General features: G+C 40.6%; 1 long non-coding RNA gene and 1 gene segment (V, D, J or C); one reads left to right on the forward strand and one right to left on the reverse strand.

Moving 5' to 3' along the window:
• LOC119819860 overlaps positions 1-11,636 on the forward strand; it is a 719,441-nt gene that overhangs the window by 473,617 nt on the left and 234,188 nt on the right.
• LOC119819544 lies at positions 1,314-7,868 on the reverse strand. The gene is made up of 2 exons (XR_005286285.1): positions 7,809-7,868; positions 1,314-1,930 (listed from the first exon to the last, which is right to left on the reverse strand). It is a non-coding gene; the product is annotated as an uncharacterized LOC119819544 (long non-coding RNA).

The raw sequence follows: 11,636 nt of genomic DNA on the forward strand, positions 1-11,636 counted from the left end.
ATCAGAACTTCAGATAAATAATACCAGCTCAGAATTAGTCACAGGGCCTTCACACCATGTTTCGGGGAAAGCAGTGTAAATAAGGCCATTAGAAGAAAAAAAAGATGAAAAGAAAAGGGATTAATATGTTAAAAGAAAATTCCTTAAAACTATTAAATTCTGGAATATATATACACATTACACCCTAACAATTAAACTATATTATATTTAGCTAAACAAATTAAACCCTAACAAATACATAGGGGAGAAGAAAAGGAAAGACACATTACCTATGAGTGTGTTAGAGACAATTTGAAGTTAATAGAAGCTCAATGAACTTTAATTAGATACATTGTTCACAGGTCTCAGTGCTGGGGCCTCATATACATTTTATTACCAGTATCATAGCTGAGTCTGTGGTCCATCATTTGTGTGAGGATGATGGTCAGTATGGAGGTCATCTGAATTCATGGTCCACTGTCCATGCCTGGTTCCTGTGTTGCTTCTACCTTGAGTCCCACACAGTACTCTAAAGAGAGAATCTTACTGAGTCTCTGCCCTGAGTCTAGGGTTTCACAGTATCAAGGGTCCTTTGCTTCTTCACAATCTGATCCTCGTCCCCACAAAATAATCACCTGCTTTGTATAATGGTCTGTGTTTTGCTGGAGTCAGAGTATATCCTACATTTGTTTGTTTGTTTGTTTGTTTGTTTGTTTGCTTTAAAAACTCCATACTGTGGCTATGGATATAGCTTTGTGTTTCAAGTTCTAACCACATGAGAATAAGGTCCTGTAGTTAGTTCTCCATAACCATGGAAAGGAGTATGTGTGGTCAACCAGCAAGTCAGTCTCTGGGAAGTGGAGACATTATGACCCACTGGCCTACAGTCTAGCCAGTTGATGAGATTCAGGCAGAGTGATGAAACTTATTTCAAAATTATGATGTAGATGGACAGAGGAAGACATCTCATATCAAAATGCTCAGAAATCTCACAGAGAGAGAAAGAAACAGACAGACAGAGACAAAGACAGAGAAAGGGAACATATGTCACAATGGAAAGCTGTGGCAAATTGAATTAAAATGGCCTCATGAGCTCATAGTCCCTTGACTGGCACTGTTGAGAGGTGAGGCCTTGCTGGAATAGGTGTGACATTGTTGGAAGAAGTGCTAGGGGCAGGCTTTGACATCTCAAAACATCAAAACTGGCCTCCTGTGTCTCATTTTCCCCCCTAGAGCCTGGGAATTCAGATGAAGAACTCTCAGCTGCCTCTTCAGTACCATGTCTGCGTGCATGCCAGCATACTTCCCACCACAATAATAACGGATTAAACCTCTGAATTAAATGCTTTCCTTTATAATTGTTGACAATGTCATGCTGTCTCTTCACAGCAACGTAAACCCTAACTAAAACAAAAGCAGAAATTTAAATAAATGTGTGGACTCATCAAGAGTTACTATATATAGTATCTGTAGAGGGGATCCCTGATTGTGATATAGAGAAGCAGTCAAGACACAGAGGAGTTCAACATTGTACCCCCTTCTGAGCAGGTTCTTCTGTGACCCGAGCTGTGTGCTCTCAGCTCCTCCTGCTGGTCCTGAGCACCTTGCAGGGAGGTTTGTGTCTTAGCTCACAGTAATTTTATCTTGGTGACTCTTTAATGCATGGCTGTGTCCTCAGACCTCAGACTGCTCATTTGCAGGTACAGGGTGCTCTTGGCATTGCCTCTGGAGATGGTGAATCAGCCTTTCACAGTGTCGGCATGGTAGATGGTAACACTACCATCACTAATATAAGCAACACAATCCAGTCCATTCTCTGGAGCCTTGCGGACCCAGTCCATGCTATAGTCACAGAAGATGAATTCAGAGGCTGCACAGGAGAGTTTGAGAGACTTTCCAGGCTGTACCAAGCCTTGCCCAGAATCTACCAGCTGCTACTCACATTGGACACCTGCAAACACAGGGAATGCTGGTTAGAAGACTGTCTAGTCCAAATAAAATTCCAATTTTTCTCTTTTCATGTCCACACAACACCCAGAAATACATATCAATAATTACCTTTTAAAATAATGACAAATAAAACCAAAGTGAGCACCAAATCTTGAGAATCCAGGGCTCATATCCTCTGTTAGACCCATAAGGTCAGGGCAGGGCTAGTTTTCTCTGGCACAGAGATGCTTAATTTGCATGTCTCCCTGCCCTAGAAGGCTCTGGAGTTGGATTGAGAAGGAAGTGCTCAGAGCAGATATAAGATATCAGAAACTAGGCTTGTCTTTGTTTCTCACATCCCTGCCTCTCCCAAGCCTTCCCTATTGTATTCAGGTGTCCTGCTCCTGTACTAAGGCCATCCACCCAAAGGGGTCAGACTCTGGCCTCCAGGCAGGTCTGAGGATTCTTGCAAGGGAGTGCGGGCTCCTTCAGATTGTGATGCCAGGTTCCCTGTGTGATATTCGATCCCACCCTGCCCCCACCTTGGTCCTTTTGTCTGGGCAGGCATCCCTGGGCTGCCAGGAATCCCTGATCCTATGCAGTAGAGTTCCATCTGGACTGGTAAGTGAGTGCTATCCTGGGGCAACCTGCCCTGGAAGAGAGCACAGACCCCCTCCCACAGCTCCTGCTGCAGGCTTGTCTTTGTTTCTCATGTCCCTGCCTCTCCCAAGCCTTCCCTAGTGTACTCAGGAGTCCTGCTCCTGTACTAAGGCCATCCACACAAAGGGGTCAGACTCTGGCCTCCAGGCAGGTCTGAGGATTCCTGCAAGGGAGTGTGGGCTTATTCAGTTTGTGCCTCAAGGAATAGCTCCTGCACTGGCACTGAGGAGATCCAACCAGATTCAGTCACAGCAAAGATTGGTCTAAGACACCAAGCACCTCCCGGCTCCATTTGAAGGAGGAGATGAGCAGGCGCCAATGCAAGAACTCCTCCAACAACATGAAAGGCAACATGACATCACAAGAATCCAGACATCCCAAAACAACAAGAATTGAACACCCTACCCCAGAAGATATAGAAGAAACCGACCATAACAGTACTTTATGAAAATAATAGAGGACCTTAAACAAGAGGTAAAAAAAAACTGCCACAAAGAAATGGAGATGACAAACAAAAAGGTAGACAAAATAAATAAATCTCTCAAAGATACCCAAGAAAAACAAGAAAAAGCAATCAAACAGGTAAGGGAAACAGTACAAGACCTGATAAATGAAATAGAGGTGAAGAAAACACATACTGAGGGAAGACTGGAAATGGAAACTCTGAGTAAACAAACAGAAACTTCAGAGACAAGTATTTCCAACTGAATACAAGAGATGGAAGAAAGAATCTCGGACTCTGAAGATACTATAGAGGAAATAAATTCACAGATTAAAGAACTAAACAAATCTAACAAATTCTTAACACAAAACATCTAGGAAATCTGGGACACTATGAAAAGACCAAACTTAAGAATAATTGGGGTAGAAGAAGGAGAAGAATTACAACTCAAAGGCCCAGAAAACATATTCAACAAAATTATAGAAGAAAACTTCCCCAACCTAAAGAAGGATGTTCCTATGAAGGTACAAGAAGCCTACAGAACGCCAAATAGACTGGATCAAAAGAAAGCATCCCCATGCCATATAATAATCAAAACACAAAACATACAGAATAAAGAACAGATATTAAGAGCTGCAAAGGAAAAAGGTCAATTAACATACAAAGGGAAACCTATCAGAATTACACCTGACTTCTCAATGGAAACCATGAAAGCCAGAGGAGCTTGGATAGATGTGCTACAGACAATAAGGGAACATGGATGCAAGCCTAGACTACTATACCCAGCAAAGCTTGCATTCACCATCTATGGAGAAAACAAGATATTCCAGGACAAAAACAGATTTAAACAATACATAGCCACAAATCGAGCCTTGCAGAAAGTAATAGAAGGAAAATCACAAACAAAGGAGTCCAACAATGCCCACAATAACTCAGGCATCTAGCGACCCTTCACCAGCACAACTAGAAGAAGGGAAACACACAAACTCTACTACTAAAAATGACTGAAGTTAACAACCACTGGTCATTAATATCACTTAATATCAATGGACTCAACTCACCTATAAAAAGGCACAGGCTAAGAGATTGGATACGAAAACAGGATCCAACATTCTGCTGTTTACAAGAAACGCACCTCAAACACAAAGACAGACACCTACTCAGAGTAAAGGGTTGGGAAAATGTTTATCAAGCAAATGGACCTAAGAAACAAGCCGGTGTGGCCATACTAATGTCTAACAAAGTTGACTTCAAACTAAAATCAATCAGAAGAGATGGAAAGGGACACGTTATACTCATAACAGGAAAAATCTTTCAGAATGAAGTCTCAATCCTGAATATCTATACCCCTAATATAAAAGCTCCCACTTATGTAAAAGAAACACTTCTAGAACTCAAGGCAGCTATCAAACCACAGACACTAATAGTTGGAGACTTCAGCACTCCTCTCTCACGGATGGACAGGTCAATCCGACAGAAACCTAACAGAGTATTGAAAGACTTAATGGAGGTAATGAACCAAATGGACTTAACAGACATCAATACAACATTCCACCCAAAGAGGAAAGAATATACCTTCTTTTCTGCGGCTCATGGAACCTTTTTGAAAATTGACCATATACTTGGTAACAAAGCAAACTTCCACAGTTACAAAAAAAATTAGTAACCACCTGTGTCTTATTGGATCACCATGGATTAAAATTAGAAATCAACAACAATGCTACCCCCAGAAAGCCCACAAACTCATGGAAACTGAACAGTCAACTACTGACCCACACCTGGGTCAAGGAAGAAATAAAGAAAGAAATTAAAGTCTTCGTTGAATTTAATGAAAACCAAGACACAACATACTCAAACCTATGGGACACAATGAAAGCAGTGCTAAGAGGAAAGTTCATAGCACTAAGTGCCCACTTAAAGGAAACGGAGAAAGCACTCATTGGAGACTTAACAGCACACCTGAAAGCTCTGGAAAAAAAAGAAGCAGACTCACCTAGGAGAAGTAGAAGACTGAAATTAATCAAATTGAGGGCAGAAATCAACAAAATAGAAACACAGAAAACAATCCAAAGAATCAATGAAACGAAAAGCTGGTTCTTGGAGAAAATCAACAAGATTGACAAACCCCTAGCCAAACTATACAAATGGCAGAGAGAGAACACGCAAATTAATAAGGTCAGAAATGAAAAGGGGGACATAAAAACAGACACAGAGGAAATTCAGAGAATCATTACATCTTACTACAAAAGCCTGTATACTACAAAATTGTAAAATGTAAAAGAAATGGACATTTTTTTAGATAAATACCATATACCAAAGTTAAACCAGGACCAAGTAAATGCTCTAAATAGTCCTGTTAGTTGCGAAGAATTAGAAACTGTTATCAAAAACCTCCCTACCAAAAAGAGCCCAGGACCAGATGGTTTCAATGCAGAATTTTACCAGAACTTCCAAGAAGACCTAATACCTATACTCCTTAAGGAATTTCATAATATAGAAACACAAGAGTCACTGCCAAATTCCTTTTATGAAGCTACAGTTACCCTGATACATAAACCACACAAAGACTCAGGCAAGAAAGAGAATTACAAGCCAATCTCACTCATGAACATTGACGCAAAAATTCTCAATAAAATACTGGCAATCTGAATCCAAGAACACATTAAAAAAATTATCCACTACAATCAAGTAGGCTTCATCAAAGAGATGCAGGGCTGGTTCAACATACAAAAATCTATCAGTGTAATCCATCATATAAATAAGCTGAAGGATAAAAACCATATGATCATCTCATTAGATGCTGAAAAAGCATTTGACAGAATTCAACACCCCTTCATGATAAAGGTCTTGGAAAGATTAGGGATACAAGGGTCATTCCTAAATATAATAAAAGCTATTTACAGCAAGCCGACAGCTAACATCAAATTAAATGGAGAGAAACTCAAGGCCATCCCACTAAATTAAGGAACATGACAAGGCTGTCCACTCTCTCCTTATCTCTTCAATATGGTGCTTGAGGTTCTAGCAATAGCAATAAGACAAGATAAGGGAATCAAGGGGATTCGATTTGGAAAGGAAGAAGTTAAACTTTCGTTATTTGCAGATGATATGATAGTGTACATAAGTGACCCCAAAAACTCCACCAAAGAACTCCTACAGCTGATAAACTCCTTCAGTAATGTGGCAGGATACAAGATCAACTCCAAAAAATCAGTCGCCCTCCTATATACAAAGGATAAGGAAGCAGAGAGGGAAATAAGAGAAGTATCACTTTTCACAATAGCCACAAATAGCATAAAATATCTTGGAGTAACTCTAACAAAGGAAGTGAAGGATTTATTTGACAAGAACTTTAAGTCTTTGAAGAAAGAAATTGAAGAGGATACCAGAAAATGGAAGGATCTCCCTTGCTCGTGGATTGGGAGGATGAACATACTAAAAATGGCAGTTCTACCAAAAGCAATCTATAGATTCAATGCAATCCCAATCAAGGTCCCATCAAAATTCTCCACAGATCTTGAGAGGACAATAATCAACTTTATATGGAAAAACAAGAAACCCAGGATAGCCAAAACAATCTTATACAATAAAGGTACTTCTGGAGGCATTACCATCCCTGACTTCAAACTCTACTACAGAGCTACAGTATTGAAAACAGCTTGGTATTGGCATAAAAAAGAGAAGTCGACCAATGGAATCATATAGAAGACCCAGATCTTAAACCACAAACCTATGAACACCTGATTTTTGATAAAGGAGCCAAAAGTACACAATGGAAGAAAGAGGGCATCTTCAACAAATGGTGCTGGCATAACTGGATGTCAACCTGTAGAAGAATTAAATTAGATCCATATCTGTCACTATGCACAAAACTCAAGTCCAAATGGATTAAAGACCTCAATATCAATCTGAACACACTGAACCTGTTAGAGGAGAAAGTGGGAAGTACTCTACAACAAATGGGCACCGGAGACCGTTTCCTACGTATAACCTCAGCAGCACAGACATTAAGGACAACATTGAATAAACGGGACCTCCTGAAGCTGAGCAGCTTCTATAAAGCAAAGGACACTGTCACTAAGACACAAAGGCAGCCTACTGACTGGGAAAAGATCTTCACCAACCCTGCAACAGACAAAGGTCTGATCTCTAAAATATATAAGGAACTCAAGAGACTAGACTTTAACATGCTAATTAACCCAATTAAAAATGGGGCACTGAACTGAACAGAGAATTCTCAACAGAAGTTCAAATGGCCTCAAGACACTTAAGGGCATGCTCAACTTCCTTAGCTATCGGGGAAATGCAAATCAAAACAACTTTGAGATATCATCTTACACCTGTCAGATTGGCTAAAATCCAAAACACCAATGATAACCTTTGATGGAGAGGTTGTGGGGTAAGGGGTACACTCATCCATTGCTGGTGGGAATGCACACTTGTGCAACTGCTTTAGAAAGCAGTGTGGCGGTTTCTCAGGAAATTCGGGATCAACCTACCCCAGGACCCAGCAATTCCTCTCTTGGGAATTTACCCAAGAGATGCCAATCATACTACAAAAGCATTTGTTCAACTATGTTCATAGCAGCATTATTTGTAATAGCCAGATCCTGGAAATAACCTAGATGCCCTTCAGTTGAAGAATGGATGAAGAAACTGTGGAATATATACATGTTAGTATACTACTCAGCGGTAAAAAACAATGACATCTTGAATTTTGCATGCAAATGGACGGAAATAGAAAACACTATTCTGAGTGAGGTAACCCAGACCCAAAAAGAACATGGGATGTACTCACTCATAATCGGTTTCTAGCCATAATTAAAGGACATTGAGCCTATAATTCGGGATCCTTGAGAAGATAATAATAGAACCTCCACCTGGTGATAGATGAAGAAAATGACTGAGCCCCACATTGGAGCACTGGACTGAGCTCCCAAGGTCCTAGTGAGGAGCAGAAGGAGGGAGAACATGAGAAATAAATCAGGACCATGAGGGGTGCATTCACCCATAGAGACGGTGGGACAGAACTAATGGGAGATCACCAACTCCAGTTGGAATGGGACTGATGGAACATGAGACCAAACCGGACTCTCTGAATGTGGCCGATGGTGGGGGCTGACTGAGAAACCAAGGACAATGGCGCTGGGCTTTGATTCTTCTGCATGGACGGGCTCTGTGGGAGCCTTCTCAGCTTGGTTGATCACCTTCCTGGACCTGGGGGAGTTGGGAGGACCTTGGTTTTATCATAGAGTAGGGAACCCTGTTGGCTCCTTGGCCTGAAGATGGAGGGAGAGGTATGGGTTGAGGGGAGAGGAGGGAAGGGGGAGAAGGAGGGGAAGAGATGGAATTTTTTAAATATAGAAAAATAAACCATGAAAAAATATATATATAAACAATATATAAGTGTATTAATCAGAGGTAGAAATCTATACTGCAATATGGTATACATATATATAAATATAAAAATGTTTTAAACAGAGGTAGAAGCATGCATACATACAATATTTGATATAATTTAACTTTGTATCCATATATAAAAATCTATGTCAATGTAATTATCTATAAACAATAACTCACAAATATCAATCTATTATCCCATCATCCAATTTTCCCTCTTTTTTTAGATTCAAAAAGATCCCTGAGCTTATAAAATTTCTCTCCAAACCCTCAACCATATACTAATTATAATCAACCTCTAAATCATGTCCCTAAACCCGAGGACAAACTTTGCTGGGAGAGGGGACCTCTTCTTCTAGAATTACTTCCAGCTGTCATGGGGGTGACATTCTTTCTGGGGGATCCCGTGAAAGTAAAATTATGGTTAAATTTCAAGATTAATGTCTTTTAAAATTACAAATAGTCTCAGAGTATTTTGTGGAGGTCTGTCAAGAATGTTATACAAGATGTGCACCATTTCAGCTAACCAAGTTGGAATCATCTGTACAGCTGATACCCGAAACAGGACTTGTAGTAGCACTATCAGTATCATGATGTCATATCAACCGAGTGGAGTTGTTATGGGGCCCCATCTTCTTCCTGGAAACGTCAAATGTCACTGCAGAAAAAACTCATTATTCATTGTGGAAAAGTTAACATTAATCATCTTGACATATATAGACATACACATATTCAATGAAAGGCATGATAAATATATTCAATGAAAGGTATGATAGATATGAAGAAAAGCAAAGATGTTTTCTAAACTCATATTTCTTGCTGTCCCATAGCATGGCTCTTGACATGAGACAGAAACTCCAGAAACTCTGGTGTTTTCTCTTAACAACAGGCTTGGAATTAAAGAGGGACTGAGCCAGAGTCCAACTCCAAAACCAGCTCTATAAATTTAGAAATATGATTTAGTATAATTTAGTTTTTATACTTACAGAACCTGAATAATCCCTATTGGGTAGTTATTTTTTCATCTGTCAGTATTGAAGCATCCAGGGTCCCTTAAATTTTTTCAAAGATGAATGTTTTCCTGTGGAGATAAGAACAGAACGCTGCCCCCATTCTATCTGTTTTTCTTACCACCTGTATGAATATCATCATTGTGGATGAGCTGTCATTTCTCCTTTTCCAAGAGATTTATTCTCTTTAAATCAAACATTTATTAATTTTGATGGTATCCACCATTTTTCTCCTCCTGTGGAAACAAGAGCAAAACTCCTTCCCCAACACAGCACATCTCCTGGCTTCCATTGAGAGGTCAGCACATCCTTGAAATAAACCGGTTGATTTAGTTCAGCAGACTTTTCCATTATCCAATATCTTTCTGCCAGTCTTGTTCCTTCTATGACTTTTTGACCTGTAGGATTGTATGGTATACCTGTAACATGCTTAATATTATAATAAGCAAAAAAACATTTCATTTTCCTAGAGACATAAGCTGGACCATTATCTGTTTTTATTTGTGCAGGTATACCCATGATGGCCATAACTTCTAATAAATGTGTAATTACTGAGTCAGCTTTTTCTGAGCTTAAAGCAGTTGCCCACTGAAAGCCTGAATAAGTGTCAGTGGTGTGATGTACATATTTTAATTTTCCAAATTCTGCAAAGTGGAACACATCCATCTGCCAGATTTCATTCCTTTGAATACCCTTCAGGTTAGTCCCTGCAGGTAGTGGTATTTGGTTATATAAAGAGCAAGTAGGGCATCTCTTTATAATCTCCTTAGCTTGTTGCCATGTAATCGAAAATTCTTTCTTTAAACCTTTGCTATTGATGTGATGTTTTTTATGAAATTCTGAGGCCTGCAACACACTTCCAATCAATAATTGTTCAATTTCTGCATTACCTTGTGCTAGAGGACCTAGCAGACCTCTGTGGGACCTGATGTGTGTTATGTACATTGGACAAAACCTATTCCTAATTATGTCTTGTACCTAGATAAACAATGAAGTCAACTCTGTATCATCTGGTATAAATTCAGTGGTTTCAATATTCAAGTTAACTTTTTCTGCATATTGTGAATCTGTAACTATATTAAGATGTTCTTTAAAATCCCTTAGCACCATAAGAATGGCATATAATTCTACCTTCTGGACAGAAGTATAAGGGCTTTTTTTCCACCTTACTCAATTCATCTGATTTGTAACCAGCCTTCCCTGATTTATTAGCATCAGTATAAAATATATGGGCTCCAGTTATTGGAGCATCAGGTACAATTTGAGGAAGAATCCAAGAAGTTCTCTTTATAAGATTAAGTCTACTGCTTTTGGGATAGTTGCTCTTAATTTCTCCCCAAAAATTAGCTAAGCCCTTTGCCATGGTTCATTGTCTTCCCATAATTTTTTATTTCATCACTAGCAAAAGGCACTATAATTTCTGCTGGATCGATACCTGATAGTTGACAAAGTCTCAGTTTACCTTTTATAACTAATTCAGAGACCTTTTCTACATAAGTTTTCAATCTTTACTTGGTTTGTGGGGTAAAACGATCCATTCTAAAATAGTATCTTGAGCTTGCACCCAGAATCCTCCCCCCCTCCCCCTGCCTCATCCTCCCGTCTTTGGGGCCACAAAATCCCACAGCTCAGCCTGTTTGGGCTCTGGGGACCTGGAATTGAGTGCACCCAGGCCGGTGGGAGGTCCCCTCCTTCATTTGACTGCCCGGGGCAAGGTAGGCCTTTGTCTGAGAGCTGCTTGGCCTGCAAGGGGACCTGACAGTCTGCCAGAGGATCCATCATTCTTTGGGGTGAGTGAGGAGTGAGTGCCCCAACCGCGGCAGCTGCCCGGAGAGGGACCACCTACACTCCACAACTCCCCCTGCCACCAGCGCACTTCCTGCTCTTCCTGCAGGGGTTATTCTCCCCTGATACCGCATCTCTCTTCCTGTCCCTTCCCAGCTTGCACCCAGAATCCTCCCCCCCCTCCCCGTGCCTCATCCTCCCGTCTTTGGTCTTTGGGGCCACAAAATCCCACAGCTCAGCCTGTTTGGGCTCTGGGGACCTGGAATTGAGTGCACCCAGACCGGTGGGAGGTCCCCTCCTTCATTTGACTGCCCGGGGCAAGGTAGGCCTTTCTCTGAGAGCTGCTTGGCCTGCAAGGGGACCTGACAGTCTGCCAGAGGATCCATCATTCTTTGGGGTGTCCTGCTCCAGTTCTAAGGCCATCCACCCAA

Source organism: Arvicola amphibius, chromosome 7 (assembly GCF_903992535.2).
Source record: "Arvicola amphibius chromosome 7, mArvAmp1.2, whole genome shotgun sequence".
In the NCBI taxonomy this organism is placed as follows: Eukaryota; Metazoa; Chordata; class Mammalia; order Rodentia; family Cricetidae; genus Arvicola; species Arvicola amphibius.